We start from the raw sequence: 23455 nt of genomic DNA, 5'->3' as shown, positions 1-23455 counted from the left end.
ATGCTCCAGTATTCTAGGATATTACATAGACTGTGTCTGCTCTCTTACACTCCTACCATGCTTTCTGTTCTTAGACAGTTTCCAAATCATCTTCATTACTAATCCCAAGCAAGATATATAGTTAAATTTGACATCGTCCCTGAAGCTTAACCTTAAACTTATAAAGTCCATTTTCCCCTTACCTCTCTAGGAAATAGTTTTAAATCATATGTTAATAATGTAATTACACAGAAATTACCAATGGCTAAGTTTGTTATTTCTAAATTTATTTTGATGTTATTGGTTTTTGGCCAATTTAGTGGTACTGCAGGACATAACTGATCTAGCCCAGAACTGTATTATAAAATAAACTAACAAAAACTAGCAAAAACGTAGAACACTTAATCCTATAGTTGACTAATTTAAATATCCTGGAAACAGTAATTATTTTCTAATTTACATTTTTGACAGTTACCCCTTTATAATCACCTGCTGGATCAGTTGAAAGCCAGAATTACAGATGGAGGATAGATATGAGTAATTTACCAACTGGATTAACAATAATCATACACTAAAGGTGAATATATTAAGTAGCTTCATTCTTAAGGAAGACAAAAATGCATTTTAAACTTGTTAAGTATAAAAACCAAAATTAAATAAATTATGCGAATTATTGAATTATTTTAATGTATTTCTTTTTTCAATAGAACACTTTTTCATCTGAATCTGCTTTTCTATTTTTCATCTGAAAATATTTTTTATTAAGGCGAAGAGAAATATAAAAATAATAGGGAGTATATTATCTCCAGTGTGCACTTATATGGCACACATCAAGTCATATAGGCTAAAATTTATGTTCATATATATATCCTTCAAATAAAATTATTTAAGCACCTTCAAAAATGCATATAGGGTATTTATAATAGGAAGATCCTCTCCCCTAAATGTATCACTCTCTTTGATTAGTGGATTGAATACTCTGATCAGTTGAACAGTTGGCTGCTCCATTTCTTCCTCAGTGTTGACATTGACAATGTGGATGTATCTCCTTACAAAAGAAAACAAAAATATCCTTTAAACAAAAATTTTCAAGTGGCTCTACTTACCTTCCAGGAACTTAGTGCTGTGCTTTGAAAGTTATTATTAAACTTCAAGAAACACTTCTTACTTCAGAAATAGAAGTTTTACCAACCATTGTCAAAAATATATTCCCTTTATAAGATTTATATGCATACTTCCTACTTTTAATTTTAATACAGTAAATTTGTCATTTAATGCTTAATATATTTGTTTGACCATGTAAGGATGGTGTTCCAAGGAAGTGTCACAAAAATTGGCTATAGTTACATTTTTTTTTCTCTTTCAGTTCATTGGTTGAAAATTCTTCTTTATGCATGTATTATTGGCAGTTACATTACTCAGTTCTGATTATTAGTATAGTCTAAGATCAGAAGAAATAGCTATAAAAGAATTGCCTTTTTTTTGGAAAATATTTTTTTTAAAGTTTATTTTTAAAGTTTATTTTTAAACTTTAATCTTTAATTACTTTCAGTATGTGATCAGAAGGAAAGGGGCTTTGGGAATTTCAATTTTAGGAGTGGAAACTACTTATTTCTTAATAATATTCACCAGTTTGCTTAAAAAAGAATAGCACTAACTCCTAAGGAACAAAATAAATAACCCAACAGACACTTTTCTCTTTATACTTCTTGTTTAACTGTGGAGTGGGGAGTAGTGCGCAAGCCGTGTTGGGCATCCTGAAGATTTTTTAGAAACAGTTTGCCTTTGGAGGATACAAGTGATAAGTAGATATCTTTAAGATGGAGGTACAGGAACAATGCCTCTTCTAACTCTTCTGGCCATGAATTTCTTTTTTTAATATTTTTATTTATTTTTGAGAGACAAACTACAAGCGGGGGAAGGGCAGAGAGAGAGAGAGAGAGAAAGACACAGAATCTGAAGCAGGTTCCAGGCTCTGAGCTATCAACACAGAGCTCAACTCAGGGCTCAGACTCAACAACTGTGAGATCATGACCTGAGCCAAAGTCAGATGCTCAACCAACTGAGCCACCCAGGTGCCCCTAGCCACAAAGTTTAAGAAGTAAAGAAGCTCAGCTTTCTCAGAGGCTGTGTCTGCACAGTGAAACGAAACAGAGAAAAGCATTTTTGCAAACTTGCTTTAAGTAAATTATCCACTAGGATTATCCTTGTCCCTTAAAAAGGATTTTTTTTTTCATTCCTTTTTGAATGACTTAAGGCCTTTTTGGTCACACACTATCAATGGACTCATTCAGATCTTTGTTTCTTTGTTTTAAATGTCTTTTCTGATCATTTGATTCAGAGAATTGGTCTAAAATGCAAATAGTTGTGATAATCCTTAGGCAATCATACTCATTAAGGTTTTTTCATCTGAAGCTTTGTTTCACCATAAGTGTAAAAAAATTGTTTTTGACAGTTATTTATTTTTTGAGAGACAAAGCAAGAGCAGAGGAGGGGCAGAGAGAGAGGGAATCAATCACAGATTCCCCAAGCAGGCTCCAGGCTCTGTGCTGTCAGCACAGAGCCCAACATGGGGCTGGAATTCATGGACCACAAGATCGTGACCTGAGCGGAAGTCAGATGCTTAACCGGCTGAACCACCCAGGCACCCCATTTCACTGTTTTTTGGTTTTTGTTTTTGTTTTTTAATTCTGAGGTTTATTTAGGATTGGGATTTTGAATTTTCATGTCCTAAGGTAGGAGGGAAGGGCATAGCCTACCCATTCATTCTCTCTCTGGCAGCTCTAGGGTTGCCTGCAGCTTTTTGCAAACCAGCACAGAGTGGTTTGTTTTCTTTCTTGCCTCTTGTTCTTCCTTCTTTTAACTCTTTTGCTGCCCTAATGTTCTGTCTACCCCTCTAAATGAAATTTTCTAACAGACTGTAGGAAAGGGGATAAAGATACAAAACCAAAAAATAATAAAACTGGACATGACATCAGAAATCTTGATTTTATAGAGCACAGCTCTCTGTACCACCGGGCAGCTTCTTTCATCTTAAAGGTGATGAAAGTTCATTTGATCCTATTCAGTGAATTTTGTGTGATAAAGCTCCATTACAGTATATCCATGTCAGTTATTTGGCCTGAATTTTGGAATAATGCTATTGATTATGAATTGGGAAAAATAAAATGTAACATCACAAAATTAAGGAAAAAACTGAGCAACAATTGACGATTTAAAGTAAAATATTTCAATATCACTTTGAGTTATAAGGTAGAGCTACAACTACTCCACCTTTCATGGAAAGGTGAAAATTATTGTAGCACTGCTTGTTCTGGGACTTACTCTATAAAGCACTTGCCATGTAAATATTCTTTAAAAAGTATAGGTAAGTTTTATTTGCTATTGCATATTTTCAAACTGATTTTAATTATCAGTCCAAAACCACACTCCAAATTTTCACTCTTAGTATTGACGTTTTTTCTTTGGCACACAGTTTGGGGTTTCTGTAAGTACAAATAAAGTTTTATGTTAACTTCAGCATGCTTTTACAGCTCGGATTACTAATATACAAAATAATGGATTTCATTCGCTTGTTGATAACTAAATTGTCAACTGCAGCAGCTAAAATAAATCATGTATCTATCACTATATAGATACATATATACATATAACATAGATACATAGATACATATATATATATAACAAGTAAATAAAAATTGTAAGTTTCTCATAGTGAAATATATTTATGATCGTGATTAGTTTTCACCATTATTTCCAGATATCTTAGAATGTATACTAAATTACAGGTTATTTATTATTTAAATGCACTTGACTATCATTTAGCTCTGAAAAGATCTTTTTTGGAGGGTGCCCGGGTGGCTAAGTGGGTTAAGCATCCGGCTTCACCTCAGGTCATGATCTCGCAGTTCATGAGTTTGAGCCCCCATGGGACTCTGCTGACAGCTTGGAGCATAGAGCCTGCTGCTTCAGATTCTGTATCTCTTTCTCTGCACCGCACTCCCTCCCCCCACCACCACTTGCACTCGGTCTCTCTCTCAAAAATTAATAAACATTAAAAAAATGTTTTTAAACATCTTTTTTTCTAACAACTGAAATGTACTTAGCATCAAAGGTACTGATTGTCAAGCAAATGAATTACTACATATAAGATGCAATAACAGAGATAATATTCTGTACACAGTTACAGTATTTTCTGCATCTGGTTTCTAAGAGAAAACTTTAATATTTTAACCAATAATGATTATAAACACAATATTTTTGTGAATCATTTACCTGTGAATTTCTGGGCCATTTTTTATTTGTCAACTAATTATCAAGATAGCATCTCCACTTGGAGCACCTTGCTGGCTCAGTTGGTAGAGCATGTGACTCTTCATCTCGGGGTCATGAGTTCAAGCCCCATGTTGTATATAGAGATTGCTTAAAAAAGTAAAAATAAAATAAATTGGTTAAAATAACAAAGGTTACATGTACTTTACCTGAATTAAAAAAAAAAATATATATATATATATATATATATATATGGCATCTACCCAAGTGTAATTATTCTTGCTATTAAGTATATGTATCCATTCTCCATATCCCAATCCTTAGACATTCATCTTTTTCCTTTTCCAAACTATCTCTATTCAGTTCTTTTAACCCACTTATATGGTGTTTTGGGCTTTACACCTCTTCTTTAATTCCCACGGTTGCTTCCTCATTCCAGGCATCTCTCCTCTGGCTTATTACAACAGCTTCAATGCCTCTGTTGGGAGATGATTCTCGATTCTCTCTCGTCAGTCCCTCACATTTCTGCCCATCTTGTGAACAGATACTGACTAACTTGGTTCCAGATTATCTTTTCAAGGATGTTTGTATAACAAACAGCCTTGGAATATAGACCCAGTATGTCCTTCCAGATCAAAGAGCATGTTTGTTTATGGTGCATCATAATAAAGATAATGTCTCTTCAGGGCAAAAGTCAAGGACACTCACTGGCCTTTAAAAAAGATTGCTCCATGATGTTCTCTCTCATCTTCCTTTTCCTAGATAGAAGTAAACTCACTTCTATGTTGTCCTAATATTTAATCTACAATTCTGTCAAGCAAATTCCAATTTGAATTAATCTCATTGTAAATATGCCTATTGCTTTTGCACATTTTAAATCCTTTACATTTAAAACTTTGTAAATGTTTGAACTAAATCTAGATAACCCATCCTTCAGAACTTCAGAGTTTTAAATGGTCTTAGATATCAGTTGGTTGAGGTGTGAAAGAGTCCCTCATTGAAGTTATTGTTCTTCGATCAGATCAATGGCCATTTACCTCACCAAGGTAGGACAACTCAAAGGTATTTGACCAGGTGGTTATTCTATCACTCAGATTAAAAAGATTAATAAGAGAAAAGTACTCATATGTAAGTACCATTCCTGCCTCCATCTCATCTTTTCTGCCCTTAAAAAGGAAATCAAAATACATAGGGCAATAGGTGTAGAGGTGAAATAACCAAGAAGATTCTGGGTGCTCAAGTCCCACCCTCTTGGAATTTTTGCTTTTGCTTTTATTTTGTGGTGATGTTAGACTACATTTGGAATAGATATGTCATTTTGTTTTCTTTTTTCCTTTTTTCTCCATGAATTTGTTTGCTGCTGCTTCTTTTTGATAAAAAAGAAACTCAGGGCCTCAGTATATTATGTTAATAAAAAGAAGCTTACTTATTTTGGATAAAGTAGAAACAAATGTTCACAACTCCTGATCTTTCTTTTATTTATTATTTTTTTCCTTCACTCCTTTAAAGCAGTCCCTATGATATCTCCATTAAATCCTAGTCTTTGGTGAAAACGACTTGAAGTTCTAATCTAATCGAGTTTTTTTAACTTTAAAAGACCTATAGAAGTATCAAAAGAAAGCCTTTTGGCTTCTCGATAAAATTCATTTTTGTTTATAATGTTATTTTTTGTAATATAAAATATGAAATTTCTCTTAAGTTTTTAAAACTTTTCTTAAAATTTTTCATTAGTTATTCAAATTGCCATAGCAAAAATATCTGAAGTTATTTGCTAGTATTCTGAATGCGTGTGTATGTGTGTATGAGAATGTATACATATATGTGTGCACATAAACACATATGTGTGTATATTTTGCATACATTTATATAAGTGATTACATGTGACATAGTATATAATGTGTATTTTATATATATAAATATTTAACCCCTTTGTGGTTGGCTATATGCTAGGTGACTCGGAAATAAATTATTTCTTTCAAATGTCTAGCATACTAACAGAGAAGCAGTTACTTAAGAATTTAAGAAAGCAACTTGCCACATAGTGACAAATTTAAAATGACTTCATTCTGAACTGCCATTTGAACATAATTTCTGTAGTGTGAAAAAAAAAAAAAAGCACAATGTTGCAAGATTTTAAGTGTTTTGGCCTTTTCCAATTCTTAAAAAATAGCCTTTAGACTTCCTTTTGACTTTTAAGAACTTACCAAGATGATCTTTTCCCCCCAAATTTTGTCTACTAAAAGGTCAAGAAAACTATGGAGATCACTTAAGAAATTGTATAGGTTAGATACTTAATTTAAAGAGCTGTTATTAAGAACATGACCTATCTAAGATGATACATATTCCTCAATTTACAGAAAATGAGACTTTTTCAGAGTTATTTGAATATTCCCTGTGTTTCTGCAAGAATAATAAATTATCATTAAAATTGGAGTGGAAAGTTGAAAAACAAATCACTCCTTTATTTACTGTCAGGGTTTTAAATTTGTATACTGTGCCAAAGTGTAAGAGTTTAAATCTAATGATCAAATCTTCAAAACTGTGACCCATGAATAATTTTAAACTACTGAAAAGCTTCAGACTGTGATCCATCTGATTCTCTTCATGCAGTGCATAATTGCATGTGTTCCCAAATCAATAAGTTTTATAGAAACTGGTCCGATACCTCTCCAGCTCTGTCCTTCTCCTTAGCATATTAAAAACAGTTTCACCTATGCATGAAGATTGCTAGGACATTTGAAATATGCATTTTTCATTTCTTTATTTAATAAACTATAGACACACTAAAACTGATTTTCTCTGTGGGGTCACATCCACTTTCCTTTTTGTCTTCCACTTCTCTACACTATTGTTAAAATTCCAATTTTGTTAGACTAATATGTATCATTCACCTTTTAGCCACAACGTAAGCATTACTTTTTCTTAAATAGCTTATATGAACCCCAAACGATGCTCATTTATACATTGTATAAATAGCATACTATTTTTGTCCATTTTGGTATGTATCACACTTTCATTTAATTGCACAATGGCCATTTTTCATGCCACATTTTAAAGTTTTTGAGACCATGGACTACTCTCTTTCCACTGTATTATCAGGGTCTAGAATTCAAAGCCTAGAATATAGTAGGGACCAACAATGTTCATAGATTAAGTAAATCGCCTATGCTTTTCTTTGTTGGCCAGGACATGGATCTTAAGACTCTTAGGCTTCTTAGAGTTCTTTCTGCAACTCCCTAAACACATTTTGCTTTGTTTTTCCTCTTCTTTTGATACTCCAATATTCTCCTTTACCGAGTTCTTAGGTTCTGTGTAGGCTATTACATGATGGATGATGAACTTTATCAATACCATCCCTGTCTTGAGCCACCTTTTCTTCTCCTTCTATATTTTATTCCTAGATGACACATTCCTTATTTTACTATAGTCACTATACATAGGTCCTAAATTCTCATCATACAAGTAAAATTATCTATATTTGCATCCTCATGTATATCTTGCAAGGGATTCAAACTACAAAAGGTCAAAAATGATTTATGATATCTCTCTCAAATCTACTCATCATGTTCTGTAGGTTGTTAAATGATAGTTCCATTCATTTAATTTTATTACCTAGAAAAACAATCCTATGTGTTTACATTTACATTCTTTTTTTTTTTTTATTTTATTCTTTAATACCTTTTGAATCTGCCCACTTTTCTCCACTCCTACTGACTTCAAACTAGAATGGGTAATCATACCATTTTATAACCATTTCCTACCATATCTATTGCAAAAGTAAATAGAATGGAGTCTGGAAAAACTGATCTGTGTATTGGAATTCCAAAGAGAAGTGATTTGTTAATAGTTCAAATAGAAAAATCAAGCAAGTGACACTCAAGAAGAGTATGGTCCAAACAGTCAACAATGTTTACTGAAGGCATACAACTAAAAAGAAGATGGACTTGTTAGGACAACAGTTGGGAGTCTGTCTGTTCATAATCCTGGAGAAGCATGGGGTCAGGAGATACAAAGACAGTTGAAAGTAAGGCAGCAGATTGGGTGATTAATTGAAGATCTGTACGGAATCAACCTCATCTTTATTCTATCCCATTCCTCCCTCAGCACTACCACCTTCCTTCATCTCTAGGCAAGATTCTCAGGAAACCTAACAAACTACTTCAGGGATGCAAGGACTTTAGTGTGAGTATTACAGAGTAAAGTTCTCCCTGTTTTTACATTCTAGAGAGTACAGTTTTTTCCTTGGCCACATTCCCATAGGTCATAAAGAAAAACCTACTGGGGAAAATACTATAAATGGGTATTAAACTTCTAGCTATTTACCCATTCAAAAACCATTGGTAAGAGGCATCACAATCCCAGACTTTAGCCTCTACTACAAAGCTGTCATCATCAAGAGAGCATGGTATTAGCACAAAAACAGACACATAGACCAATGGAATAGAATAGAAACCCCAGAACTAGACCCACAAACGTATGGCCAACTAATCTTTGACAAAGCAGGAAAGAACATCCAATGGAAAAAAGTCTCTTTAACAAATGGTGCTGGGAGAATTGGACAGCAACATGCAGAAGGTTGAAACTAGACCACTTTCTCACACCATTCACAAAAATAAACTCAAAATGGATAAAGGACCTGAATGTGAGACAGGAAACCATCAAAACCCTAGAGGAGAAAGCAAGAAAAGACCTCTCTGACCTCAGCCATAGCAATCTCTTACTCGACACTTCCCCACAGGCAAGGGAATTAAAAGCAAAAATGAATTACTGGGACCTTATGAAGATAAAAAGCTTCTGCACAGCAAAGGAAACAACCAACAAAACTAAAAGACAACCAATGGAATGGGAAAAGATATTTGCAAATGACATATCGGACAAAGGGCTAGTATCCAAAATCTATAAAGAGCTCACCAAACTCCACAACCAAAAAACATATAATCTAGTGAAGAAATGGGCAGAAAACATGAATAGACACTTCTCTAAAGAAGACATCCAGATGCCCAACAGGCACATGAAAAGATGCTCAACGTTGCTCCTTATCAGGGAAATACAAATCAAAACCACACTCAGATATCACCTCACGCCAGTCAGAGTGGCCAAAATGAACAAATCAGGAGACTATAGATGCTGGAGAGGATGTGGAGAAACGGGAACCCTCTTGCACTGTTGGTGGGAATGCAAATTGGTGCAGCCGCTCTGGAAAGCAGTGTGGAGGTTCCTCAGAAAATTAAAAATAGACCTACCCTATGACCCACCAATAGCACTGCTAGGAATTTACCCAAGGGATACAGGAGTACTGATGCATAGGGGCACTTGTACCCCAATGTTTATAGCAGCACTCTCAACAATAGCCAAATTATGGAAAGAGCCTAAATGTCCATCAACTGATGAATGGATAAAGAAATTGTGGTTTATATACACAATGGAGTACTACAGGGCAATGAGAAAGAACGAAATATGGCCCTTTGTAGCAACATGGATGGAACTGGAGAGTGTGATGCTAAGTGAAATAAGCCATACAGAGAAAGACAGATACCATATGTTTTCACCCTTATGTGGATCCTGAGAGACTTAACAGAAACCCATGGGGGAGGGGAAGAAAAAAAAAAGAGGTTAGAGTGGGAGAGAGTCAAAGCATAAGAGACTGTTAAAAACTGAGAACAAACTGAGGGTTGATGGGGGGTGGGAGGGAGGGGAGGGTGGGCGATGGGTATTGAGGAGGACACCTTTTGGGATGAGCACTGGGTGTTGTATGGAAACCAATTTGACAATAAATTTCATATATTGAAAAAAATTTTAAAAAAACCAAAACCATTGGTAAATACAATAGCAAAGGGAACTCCTGCTTTCCACTATCCCAACCAGCTTATTCTTTCCATTTCAAGAATAAATGATGAAATAAGCATGAACAGATACATGGAATATCCATTAAAAAGAAAACACCAACATGAACAGGGAAATAATTGAGAATTTTTCAAAAGGAAATAGTATCCCTAAATAATTTTTTAAAAGATGAACTTCAGAGATGACTGGGTGGCTCAATTGGTTAAGCATCTGACTCTTGATTTTGGCTCAAGTTATGAACTCATGGTTCATAAGTTTAAATCCCATGTGGGGCTCTGCACTGACAGAGGGGAGCCTACTTAGGATTCTATCTCCCTCTCACTCTGACTCTCCTTTGCTCTCTCTCTCTCTTTCTCAAATAAATAAACATTAAGAAATAAAGCAAGAAAGCAAGCAAGAAAGAAGTTAACAAAATAGGGATACTATGAAGAAAGAATAGAATAAGATCTATCTGACATTAGTAATATTTATGTATTTAAAAATTATAATATATATGTGTGTTGTGTGTGTGTGTGTGTGTGTATTTAGACAGACAGAGAGAGCGAGCATGAGTAGGGGAGTGGCAGAGAGAGCGAGAGAGAGAATCTTAAGCAGACTCCATGCTCAGTGCAGAGCCCAGAATGGGACTCAACTAATCCCATGACCCTGGGATCATGACCTAAGCTGAAATCAAGGGTTGAACACTCAACTGACTGAGCCATCCAGGTGCCCCAGTAATTTTGTATTTAGTATAAAACACTGGGTAGAATGGTTAGAAGAATTACTTCACGAGTCTAGAATATAGCAAACGAGAAAAGAAATGGTAAACTTAAGAGAAAAATAAGTGTTACAGAGAAATTTCCCATTAGTTCAACAAAGAAAAATGAAACAATTAATTTGAGAAAGGGAGGTTATTAATGAAACAGTTAAAAACAGGTCCTTTTGACCTAAAGAAGGAAAAAAAATTTCGGGAGGCCGTTAGGTGGCCTGGTTAAGTGCCAGACTCTTGACTTCTGCTCATTAAATGATCTCACAGTTGATGAGATCAAGCCCCGAATTTAATAAGCTCTGCACTGCTTGGGATTCTCTCTCCCTCTTTCTCTGTCCCTCCCCTGCCTGCATGCTATCTCTCTCTCAAGGTAAATAAATAAACATTTTTTTAAAGAAAGAAACAAATTTTAAAATTAAAACGATTCATTGAGTAGGGTGAATTAACAAAAATAAAACTATGGTGGAATTGCAAAAGTTGAAGGATAAAGAAGACAATTCTAAAAGTTTTTAAAAGACAAAAAAAGACGTTAACAAAGAAAAAAAAAGGATTTACTATAAAACAATAAGATTCAGACTGACATGGGCCTTCTCATATAGAAATTATTTTCTGTCTAGAATTCTAAAATATAAATTATCTCTCAAAGGTATGATCATCTATACAAATAGTTGGAAATTCATAAAGAAAGGATCAAATGGAAGATGCAACAAGAAAAAGGGAAATATGAGATCTAGAAAACAGTAGATCTAATGCAGTATTATAGTGTAGGAAAATGCAATGGCAAGATTAAGTAGAATTCTGAAAGTCTTTTTTAATATCTGATCCAGACTGGAGTAGAAAGCAAGAGGTATCCAAAAGGAGGAACACTCCAGTGAGAATATGGATCTTTTGATTCAGAGAATAAGACTAATGATGTTGATAAACTTGAAGCTATGACCAAGACAATCTTTTGCGAACAGCAATAAAAATGAGTAACGATATAATTTAAAAATAAAATGACTTAGAAATAAGACTAAAAGATGTACAAAAGCATCACGGCCAAATAGGAAAAAAAATTAGAATGTGCCATGATTTTGCACAATTGGCAGAACATAAAAGAGGCTAATCCAGATAACATTCTCTTTTGCTTTGAATCAGAATAATGGCCTTGGGTTTGGGTGCAGTATTTACATCATAAAAATCATATAATTATTTTGATTTTATAAACAATCTACAGGAAAACATCATTATGTATTTAATTATGATTACTGTGCAAGCATTCAGTTACAGAGCAATGACAGGAACTTAAAGGACAAAGTTATTGATGTCTATGAAAGTATTTTTATTAAAATATGAGAGTCAAAAGGATATGAACATCTATATGTACAGAAGCAATTACACAAAGCCAGACAATGTGCATACTCTCAGTTGAAGGTACAAACTACCATGGTTCTTGAAACCTATTAAGGGACCTCACATTACAATATTACCATTCAAATACTTTGAAAACCTCTGGTTTGCCATTTTCAGGTTTTCCTTTTCTATCTGCCTGGCCCATCCTGACTGTTTTGCAGATTCTCAACCTGTCTGCTTAAATGTCAGATAATTAATACAAACTAAACTCAGCATATTCATGAATACCTAGATGGAGGCCAAGTAAATTGAACTTTCATTCCCAGACATCCCTACCTTTATGGTAGGAACAGTCTTCAGAACTGAATGCATATATAGTTAATATTATCAATATTAAAACAATAATATAGTTAACTAAAACCATGAAGTAAAAGTGGGAAGGGAAATCTAAAATGCTAATAACCATATATCATAGATAAGGGAGTAAGAGATAGTGTCTGGGGCTAATAAAATATGGAAATTGCAATATATTATAAAGTGTCAAAAAAGTTAAAAATAACAAGACAATATAACTATCAAAAATATGGAGAGAGTATAAGTTATGCAAGATAAACATATCTATCTTACTGCTGAATTAATAATAATATCTAGAGTTGACAAAATAATGAAAGAGTCATAAACACGTTACTTGGAGCTATACTAGGAGCCTCATTGGGAACAGAAGAGTGAATCTGGGACTGTGGGGGGCGGGATCTCTATTTTAACTTTAAGTTCGTCCAAGTAGAACTTTTTTTTTCACCATGTTATATCACTTCGTTACTTCAATAATACTGTATACAAATACCTGCAAAATCAGTGACATAAACACAATAAGCACTTATTTCTTGCTAACATAGCTGTAGTTCAGCTAGTGCCACTCTACCCTGGGCTCTGGGATACACATTTTATTCTTGAGGGCAAATTGCAGCCAGTTGCTACCCATGGTGTCCTTCTTATTGAGATGGCAGAGGCTCGAGAGCAATGCCAATCATACAAGCACAGAGAAAACCTCTACAAATATCATGCCCACTAACATTCCATCATCCCAAACAAGATAAATGATCCAGGTCCAAGTCAAGAGACTGGAAAATACACTTCACTATGAGATTTTGGCAAGTGTGGGTACATGCAATTCTTATTTAGAGGAGTAAAGAATCATGACCAATAAATTAAATTTATCATAATTGCCCATAATTTACTTTGAAGAAAATTAATGCTTTTTAAATTTTACATAAATGTGAAGAAATCTATCTTGCCATGTCACTACTCTGACCAAAACCTTTCAATGCTTTCTATTTTCACCTGAATAAAAAATTCCAAAATAATTAATATATCCTGAAAGACATTTCATGATACAAATTTATATATTTTTTCATTTGGATAGACTCAGCCTCATTCACTAATCATATTGGACTTCTTTTTAGTCTTCATATACTTTATACATTTTCCCTTTACATGTATACTCTTTTATTCTGTTGGAGTGTTATCTACACTTGCTTTTGACTACTTTGTAATCATTTTTTGAGTACTACTTGGCTTTAGATTAATGTTTTTTATGATCTTATTTTAGTTTTACCTTGTACTTTTTATAAGAAATGATCAACCATCATGAAATTATTTGTACAGGGACTTTCCTTCCCTGGTAAGCTAATGGGTACATAAGGAAATGACCTTTCCTTTTCAACACAACATCACCGGATGAAATATACTGCCTGGCACGTATTTATAGAATGAATAGTCTATCAACCCTTTTTAGTATACATAATGTATCCATTTCTACCTGAACTAGTTCCATGAAAAAGTGGAAGCTCTTAACAAATTTCCTTTCTCATGCTTTATTTAAGCAGGTAGTAAAATCAATCAATATTTGATCTGTGTTTGTTATATTGGATGTAATTAATGTTTTAATTCACGTATTAGCAGAACATTTATTAGATGTTAACTATACCTACCTTAGAAATTACTATATAAAACTTGTTGAAAATGCACTGACTTTAGAAAGATGTTAATGTTCATACAAGTGTTAATAAAACACATCAGTGTTGGTATACTGAAATATGAACTATATGAAAAAGTATAAGTAATTATATTTAGTATATCTGTTTATCTGTAACTATTACCCAAGCAAATTAAGTATAGTAGATGCAACTGTGTGCTGTTATTTCCTTCTATACAAGTGTCAACCTGAAAATAAGAAGTGTAATGAGAGACAATGGAGTGTTTATTTGGAATCAAGGAATTATAATCCAAGGAGAACAAATCCAGGCATATACCAAAATAGTGTCTTGCTTGTAGGGTGAAACCATGGGCATTTTATGGGGCAAAAGAAGGGAGCAATTACATGGGTTGCAGGAAATAACAAATTTTTCTATGGATGTTAACAACAATGATTTTACATTCATTGACTACGTATTCTATCTTCAGAAAGTCCACAACCATCAATCTTATTATCAGGATATCTGGTTTCCCATTGATTTCTCAAGCAATTGCTCAAAACAATTGCTGTTTTGCTAAGTCCAAAGGTTTCGACCTGAGTCAAACAAGTCAGGTAAGACAGTTTTTCTGCTGTGACCATTTAGTCTGCATTTTAAAATGGCTATAATCCTGTCAAATTTTTGCACAAGTAAACACAAAAATTCAACAAATTGAATTGATTACATCCCACACCTCTCCACACACTTCACTGTAACATATTCTTAAATTAGAGTCATACAATATATGATTTTTTTTTAACTTAAGCACTATTATAAAACTAATCTCAGAGTTAAACCATTTCTTTTCAGTGTGAGAGGGAGGGAGGGAAAATATATATACTATAATGTCACACAGCAATAATTACTATAAGAAAAAATAACATATATTTAGAGTAGTGAGAACATTTTTTTTTGATAGAGACAGCTAGGAAGGCTTCTCTGAGATGATATTCAAGTGAATACAAAGACAGGAGTGATCTGGGAGGCAGCATCAGTAAAAATGTTGAAACCACATTATGAGAAACTGAGGAATTAAACTTTGTAAATTGAATTGAGAAATTCAGTAAAATAAAATATTGAAGTTTGAGTTAAAATGGCCAAGAGCATTAACATTCTCTTATAGTAGAGTGTTAATGGATAAATAACCATCAATATGGGACTAAAAGACTCCAACTCTTGTTGAGTGCTCACTGGAGTATGAAACATCTGTCACTGTGATCCTCTTCTGTCTTAGTTGGTAAGCAATAGAAAAGAGAATTGTTTTTGAAAGCTACTTGAAGTTTTTAACAACTAATTAACATTCTAGGGGAAAATATATCTTTTTTAAAAAGCTAAACCTTAGAGTATTAAGTACTTGAAATTGAATAAATATGAAAACACTGCACATTGAAGTCTAAACAAACCAGAAGACTTATTATAATTTCTATTATCCTGACATCCCCCCACTGATTATACAACTATTCGATTTCTATCATCACAACATCTATGAGTATTTATGAAGATGGCTCAGTAATTTGGTGATTTACATCATAATCATTTATATTTAATTGTTTTTTACCTTTGTATGAGAGGATAACCGTGCCATTGATCAATTTACTGCATTTGTAGATATGTTTCTAATGAAGAGATTGTGGATTCAAAACTAAAGAGAGAATAAATGAGATACAAAAATATTTATGAGAGAGAGATTGAGGTAAGCAGAGGATTAAAATTGAGTAGCTTCACATGCATACATCGTGAATAAAAACAAAGAACCTACTTGGATAAAAGGAATTCTATTAGGGATTTACTGAATTTAAAGTGTGACTGAATGAAATTAGGCAACTAATAAACTAAATGTAGACATGAAAATAAGCAGTAACAGTGGTATCTAAAAGATAATTAAAATATAAATGCCATATGGTGTTTTTTTGTTTAGGATGATGGACATGTGTTCATCCACATTCCCTTACAAACATAACATTAAAATGATGAAAACATCATAAAAAGTTGCAAGAATGGGGGCACCTGGGCTGCTCAGTTGGTTAAGCGTCCGACTCTTGGTTTCAGCTCAGGTCATGATCTCAGGGTTCATGAGTCCAAGCCCCGCATCTGGGCTCTGTGCTGACAGTGTGGAGCCTGCTTGGGATTCTCTTTCCCTCTCTCTCTGCTCCTCCCACTCTCTCTTTCTCTCTCTCTCTCAAAGAAATAAATCTTCTAACAAAGGTTTCAAGAATGAGAAGAACTGAAAAGCCCATTATAGAATGAAATATTTCAAAAGCCATTTTGTAAGATGAAAGGCACATGGAAGACCATGATGAGTAAACTTTGAAGCATAGGTAAGGAGGTCAAAATCTATGTGAAAAGCAGCTCATTGGCCCTGAAGAATCTTAAGAAGCCTACATATTAAAAAACTAAGGTTAAAAGTATGGCAGGAATGAAATACTTCTGAAATAGCAATTAAAGATCTACAAATGGAGCATCACCTCAATCACTACAATCATACGCACATAACAGCATCATGAGATGAGTGCCCATTCACTGAGGTTCATTTCTACAGAAGTAGAATAAACTCTCTGAGGAGAAAAAATGCACAGATAATGTGGGTATTGTTCAGGGCACAGATCTTCCAATTTACTTATTTATGGGCACTATGCCAAATAATTACTTTTCTAATTTATTAGAAAATATATCAGATGTTGAGTTATAATTAACTGTACTAATTTCATATTAAATTATAATAAGAAAACCAAGAATCACAAGTCATCTGAGTAAAGCTTGCAGCAGGAAGAGGAAAAAAGCAAAATAAACTGAGTAAATTACTCCCTAGGAAATATAAATAATTTAAAGAACATGGGAGAATAATAAACTAATGCAAAAAATCTCTGGTTATCACCTCAGATTTTTTGTTAGTTTGTTTTGATATTACATCCATTATGTAAGTTTCTAGGAGAAAGAATTTCCAGCACAATAAAGGTAATTTAAAATAAAAATGATTTCAACAAATGGTACTGGGGCAACTGGATATTTATGTGCAAAAAAAAAAAAAAAAAATCTGGATAAAGGTCTTATACTCCTCACAAAACTGAACTCAAAGTGGACCACAGACCTAAATGTAAAATGTAAATGGTAAAAGCCTAGAAGATAACAAAAGAAAATCTAGATGACCTTGAATATGGCAACAAAATTTTCAATACAACACTAAAGACACAATCCATGACAGAAATAATTATTAAGCTGGACTTCATTAAAAGTAAAAACTTCTGCTCTGTGACAATATTCAGAGAATTAGAAGACAAGCCACAGAGTAGGAGAAAATATTTATATGAGATACATCTGTGAAAAATGCCTTTGGAAATTTGATAGGGATTAAATTAAATCAATTAAATCAATGCATGCATTAAATCAATGCATGACTTTGGATAGTATGGGCATTTTAACAATAGTCATTTTTACAGTCCATGAACATGGGATAATTTTCCATTTGTTTGTGTCTTCTTCAATTCCTTTCATTAAAGTCATATAGTTTTCATTGCAAGGATCTTTCAATTCCTTGGTTTAATTTATTCCCAATTTATTATTTTGATACCACTGAAAATGGGATAGTTTTCTTCATTTATTTTTCAGATATTTTATTATTGTGTATAGAAATGCAACTGATTTCTCTATGTTGATGTTATATCTTGCAGCTTTACTGAATTCATTGATTAGTTCCAATAATTTCTTGGTTGAGTTTTTAGGATTTTCTATACATTGGAACATATCATTTGCAAATAGTGACAATTTTACTTCTTTCTTTCCAATTTGGATGTTTTTATTTCTTTGTCTTGCCTAATTGCTCTAGCTAGGACTTTCAGCACAATGTTGCATCAGAGTGGTGAGAGTGGGTAACTTGTCTTGTTCCTGATCTTAGAGGAAAAGCTTTCAAACTTTCACTGTTGTGAATGATGTGAGCTGTGTGTTTGTCATATATGGCCTTTATTATGTTGAGGTATGTTGCTTCTATACCCAATTCGTTGAGTTTTTGTCAGAAAAAGTGTTAAATGTTATATCTTCTCAAATACTTTTTATACATCTATTGAGATGATCATATGATTTTTATCTTTCATTCTATTAATGTGGTATGCTACATTTATTGATTTACATACGTTGAACCACCCTTGTATCCCAGTGATAAATCCCACTTGCTCGCGTTGTATGATTTTATTAGTTTATTGTTGAATTAACTGCTAATTTTTTGAGAAATTTTGCATCCAAATTCATCAAGAATATTAGTCTATAGTTTCTTTCTCACAGAGACAAAGAAATTCTAAAATTTGTATGGAGCTACAAAAGACCCCATATAGCCAAACCAATCCTGAGAATAAACAAAGCTGGGGCACCACCCTTCCTATTTCAAACTATACTACAAGGCTACATTAATTTTAAAAGTATTGCAATGGCATGAAAAGACACATAGACCAATGGAAGAGAATAGAGAGCCCAGAAATAACTCACCACATGTATGGTCAACTAATATTTGTCAAAGTTATCAAGAACACTCAAAGTTATCAAGAACACAAAGTTATCAAGAACAGTCTTTTCAACAAATGTTGGGGAAATTGAATAATCATGTGCAGAAAAATGAAGTTGGAACCTTACCTCACACCACCCACAAAAATTAACTTGAAATGGACCAAAAACTTAAGCATAAGACCTGATACCATAACACTTTTAGAGGGAAAAGAGATGAGATGCTTGAAAGTGGTCTTGGCAATGTTTTTTGTTTTTTGTTTGTTTGTCTTTGTTTTTTTTTTTTTTTTTTTTTTTTAATATGGCACCTTAAGCACATGCGACAAAAGGAAAAATCAACAAATGGGACTATATCAGACTAAAGAGCTTCTGCACAGCAAAGAAAAATGGAAAGGCAAACTACATAATGGGAGAAAATATTTTCAAATATATTATACACACACAAAAATAAAAACCTCATACAACTCAATAAAAAAATTGAAAGAGTCCAATTAAAACACAGGCTGAGGAACTGAATAGATGTTTTGCCAAAGAAGACACCCAAATGACCAATAAGTACATGAAAAGATGCTCAATATCACTAATCATAAGGAAAATGCAAATATAAACAACAGGGATATATCATTTCACACCTGTTAGAATGGCTACCATCAAAGAGACAAGAGATAAGTGTTGGTAAAGATGTGGAAAAAGGGGAACTCTTGCGCACTATTGGTCAGAATGTAAATTGGTTCCGCTGCTATGGAAAACAGTATAAAGGTTCCTCAAACAATTAAAAATACAACTACCACATGATCCAATAGTCCCACTTCTGGGTATACATCCAAAGGAAATTAAAACAATATATCAAAAAGACATCTGCACGCTCATGTTTTTTGCAGTATCATATAAAATAGCCAAGAAATGGGAATTAAGTGTCCTTCAGTGGATGAATAGATAAAGAATATGTGATCCAAACACACACACACGCGTGCACACACACACACACACACACACACACACACACAAAAGAATATTAGTCAGCTATGATAAAGTAAAAGAGGAAATTGTTGCTATTTTGCAACAATATGGATGGACATTGAGGGCATTATGCTAAGTGAGAGTAGTAGACAGAGAAAGACATACTGCATGACACCACTTATATGTGGGATCTGAAAAAGCTGAACTCATGGAAACAGAGTAGAATGATGGGCTTGGCAGGGTGGAGATATTGAGGAAATGTTAAAAGGTCAAAACTTATAACTAGTGCATAAATAAGTTGTGGAGATGTAATGCACAGCCAAGGGATTATCATCAGCAATACTGTATTTTAAACTCCCAATTTGCTGAGAGACTAGATACTAATTGTTTTCACCACAAAAAAAGGCATGATCATTCTGTAATGTGACAGAGGTGTTATCTAATGCTACAGCTGTAATCATGCTGCAATATATAAATGTATCAAATTAACATATTGTACACCTTAAATTTATACAATGTTATATGTCAATTATATCTCAGTTAAAAAAATACATCTAATGAGGGACTGTTATTTAAAATATACAAACAACTCTTGGGGCACAAGAGTGGCTCAGTTGGTTAAGTGTCTGACTCTTGATTTCGGATCAGGTCATGATCTCATGGGTCATGAGCTCAAGTCCAGCATCAGGCTCTTCACTGGTACTAGGGAGCCTTGTTGGGATTTTTTCTCTCTGTCCCTCTCTCTCTCTCTCTCTCTCTCTCTGCACCCCCTGCTCATGTTTGCTCTCTCTTTCTCAAAATAAATAAATAAACATTAAAATAAAAATAAAATAAAACAAAGTAAAATATACAAAAACATCTTAAACTCAATAAGAAAACAACCTGATTAAAAAATGAGACAAAGTCATTACAGACACACCTTATCACATGAAAAAACACAGATGGAAAATAAGCAGATGAAAAGATGCTCCATGTCATACGTCAACAGGGAAATGATAATTAAAACAATGCTTAGATACCAGTACAAATTTATTAGCATGACCAAAATCTTGGACACTGACACCACACCAAATGCTGGAGAGGATGTGGAACAACAGAAACTCTCATTCGTTGCTAGTGGGGATGCAAAATGATATAGCCACTTTGGAAGATAGGTTGGTGGTTTCTTAAAAAAACAAAACATACTATAACCATATGACCAAGCAAAGGCACAAGTTCATATTTACACAAAGGAGTTGAACATATGCCCACACAAAAATCTGCACATGGATGTTTACAACCAAAAATTGGAAGTAACCAAGATGTCCTCAGTAAGTGACTGAATAAATAATCTGTGGCACATCCAGACAATGGAATACTAGTCAATGCTAAAAACAAATGAGCTATTAACTCATGAAAAGACATGGCATTATCTTAAACACTTATTATGGAGTGATAGAAGATAATATTTTATGGATTTATAAAATTCATTGTTATAGTTAAAAGAGTTTAAGAAGAATAATGTTGCAATATACACATAGATCATTCGGTTGTACACTGAAGCTAATACAATGTTGTATGTCAGCTATGCTTCAACAAAAAGACAAAAAATGAAAGCTTCTCCTTTTTTTTTTTGTTTTCATCCATGTATTACTTAAAATTTAAACACATTTTAACATGTATTAAAACTGTTTCAAGATCCAGTGTAGCTAAAAAATCCCAACTTGCTTGACATATAAATACATTTTCATTTACCTATATTACTTGCATATAGTTTTTGTTATTTAACTTAAAAATGTGGCCTCATTTGAGCTAATATTGTGATTTTGAGAAAAAAATGGCTCAATTGAGTTAATGATAAAGTAGCTACATGGTTGTCAACTTGGTTGAGACAAAAAGATTGACTTAATGTGGCACTGAAAACTTCTAAAATATCTTACCTTGAATAATCTTTTATACAGGCTTGAATAACCCACTCAGTAACAGTAAAAGGGAATTAGAAAAAAATCACAAAGCATTTAGATATGTTGGGGGAAAAAACAATAAGCCATCTGACTTGAATATAAGATTTTATTTCAAGAAACATTATACTGTAAGTGAATCATGTTTTGAAAATTTGTCAAATATATTTTAAATTGTTGTTATATTTACTATTTCCCTCAGTTCTAGGGCACAACGGTGTCTGAAACTTATTAAATTCATTTTTTTTGAAAATTATAAAGTTTACTACATTTTAATATTAAACCATTCACTTTTAGAAAATGAAGTATTTTTCCCAGTGTTCAAAAACAATTACTTTTTATGAGTTGACACAGCTTTTGATTGAGTCTGTCAGAAAAACTTGTTTAGTTCTCTTGCTATAATAAATGGAATATTTGGGTTCTAATTTCCATAAAAATAGATTTTAGAAAATAACAATTCTGGGATTTATTAGATTTTCCGGCAAAGCATTGTAATTATCTCATACATCAACCATAACTAGTGCTTATTACAAGTGCCAGTTGTAATCATTTGCTGATTTTGTTCATGTTCAAAGAATACTGAAGATGTATTTGCAGTTTAGCTTAAAATGATGAGCTCAGAACCCTACATTTTCTTTAAATTTTTTGATAAATATTCATACAGAGAATATAATGGCGTGATACCAGAATTTACATGGCTGCATGAAAGGTTAATGATTATTTTTTTTACTTGATCCTAAAAGGGCATTGGGTATCTAACTCTTGGGTTGTGAAATCCAGAGCCTCTGTCCTGTTTTGCTTTGCCTCCTTTGATTTTTCTTGCTATGCACTTGACTGTTCCTCAAATAATCTGAACTGATACTTGAGTGCAGCTTTCATTGTACCAGTGAGAAAGCTTGGATCCAGGAAGAAATAGAAGATGACTTCTTGGACATGATAAAGTATTTAGTAAGTAGAGTTAAGTAATTTTTTTAAAAAGGTCCAGATATAGTTTCATGCACCCCCTCCCTCTCACCAAGATTTAGCAATTCAAAAACATAATCTACCATATAATCACTCTGCATGTTCTTTAGATTTAAGTGTGATATGCTCTGTTCCAGTGATATGTAAAGCTACACATTTGTGAAAGATGAAATAGAAAAACTCTGTATAATCATCTTATCACTACAGTGATTTATTTGTGATATTTTCACATTGTATTTGTATTTTCAATGAGATTATGCTATATGATTCTGGACTGAGTAATGATTAATAAATAAGAGGCTAAAACGTACACATTACTATAAAACTCACAAAATGATTTAGGGATAAGTTATTGATATAAACTAGGGTGCTCAAGGCATAGTTAAGTGATGGTAGTTTTAAGCAATATTATCAGAGGGTTTGACAATTGAGGGTCAAAGTAAAAGTATTGCTGATATGTGTTTTCCTTCTATATTTTTCATCTTGCAGATTCACAACAAATAGTAGGTCATTAAAAGAACTGAGATACCCTGTAATAAAATATGGCTTACGTTTTAGTGGCAATCATTTGAAAAAGAAATATTTTTCTACTTTGGGCATAACATTTGTAAACTTTACGTATTAACACTACTTAGAACCATTTTTTCTTAGCACTAATTGTAGTAAAGTGGAAATTAAGTATAAGGAAGTGCAAAAACCTATGGCATATCTTCTTATCTATCATCAAAGATCTGACGCCAATTTTAAATGTGTGATTTAGCGGCAGAATACATAGCTAAAATTCTGGCATACATAAGCCATTCTTAGTCTGTGGTTCCTGATAAAATGCAACTGTTGCACCAATTTTATTATCACAACTTTGATAGTAACTAAGTTAAATAAATTTGGACTTGTGAGGTCTATCATTTATTCCA

This window comes from Panthera pardus, unplaced genomic scaffold (genome assembly GCF_024362965.1).
Source record: "Panthera pardus isolate Hobbes unplaced genomic scaffold, ASM2436296v1 HiC_scaffold_16, whole genome shotgun sequence".
NCBI classification, from domain to species: Eukaryota; Metazoa; Chordata; class Mammalia; order Carnivora; family Felidae; genus Panthera; species Panthera pardus.
The sequence above is the reverse complement of the archived record's forward strand: the minus strand, read 5'-3'. Positions refer to the sequence as shown.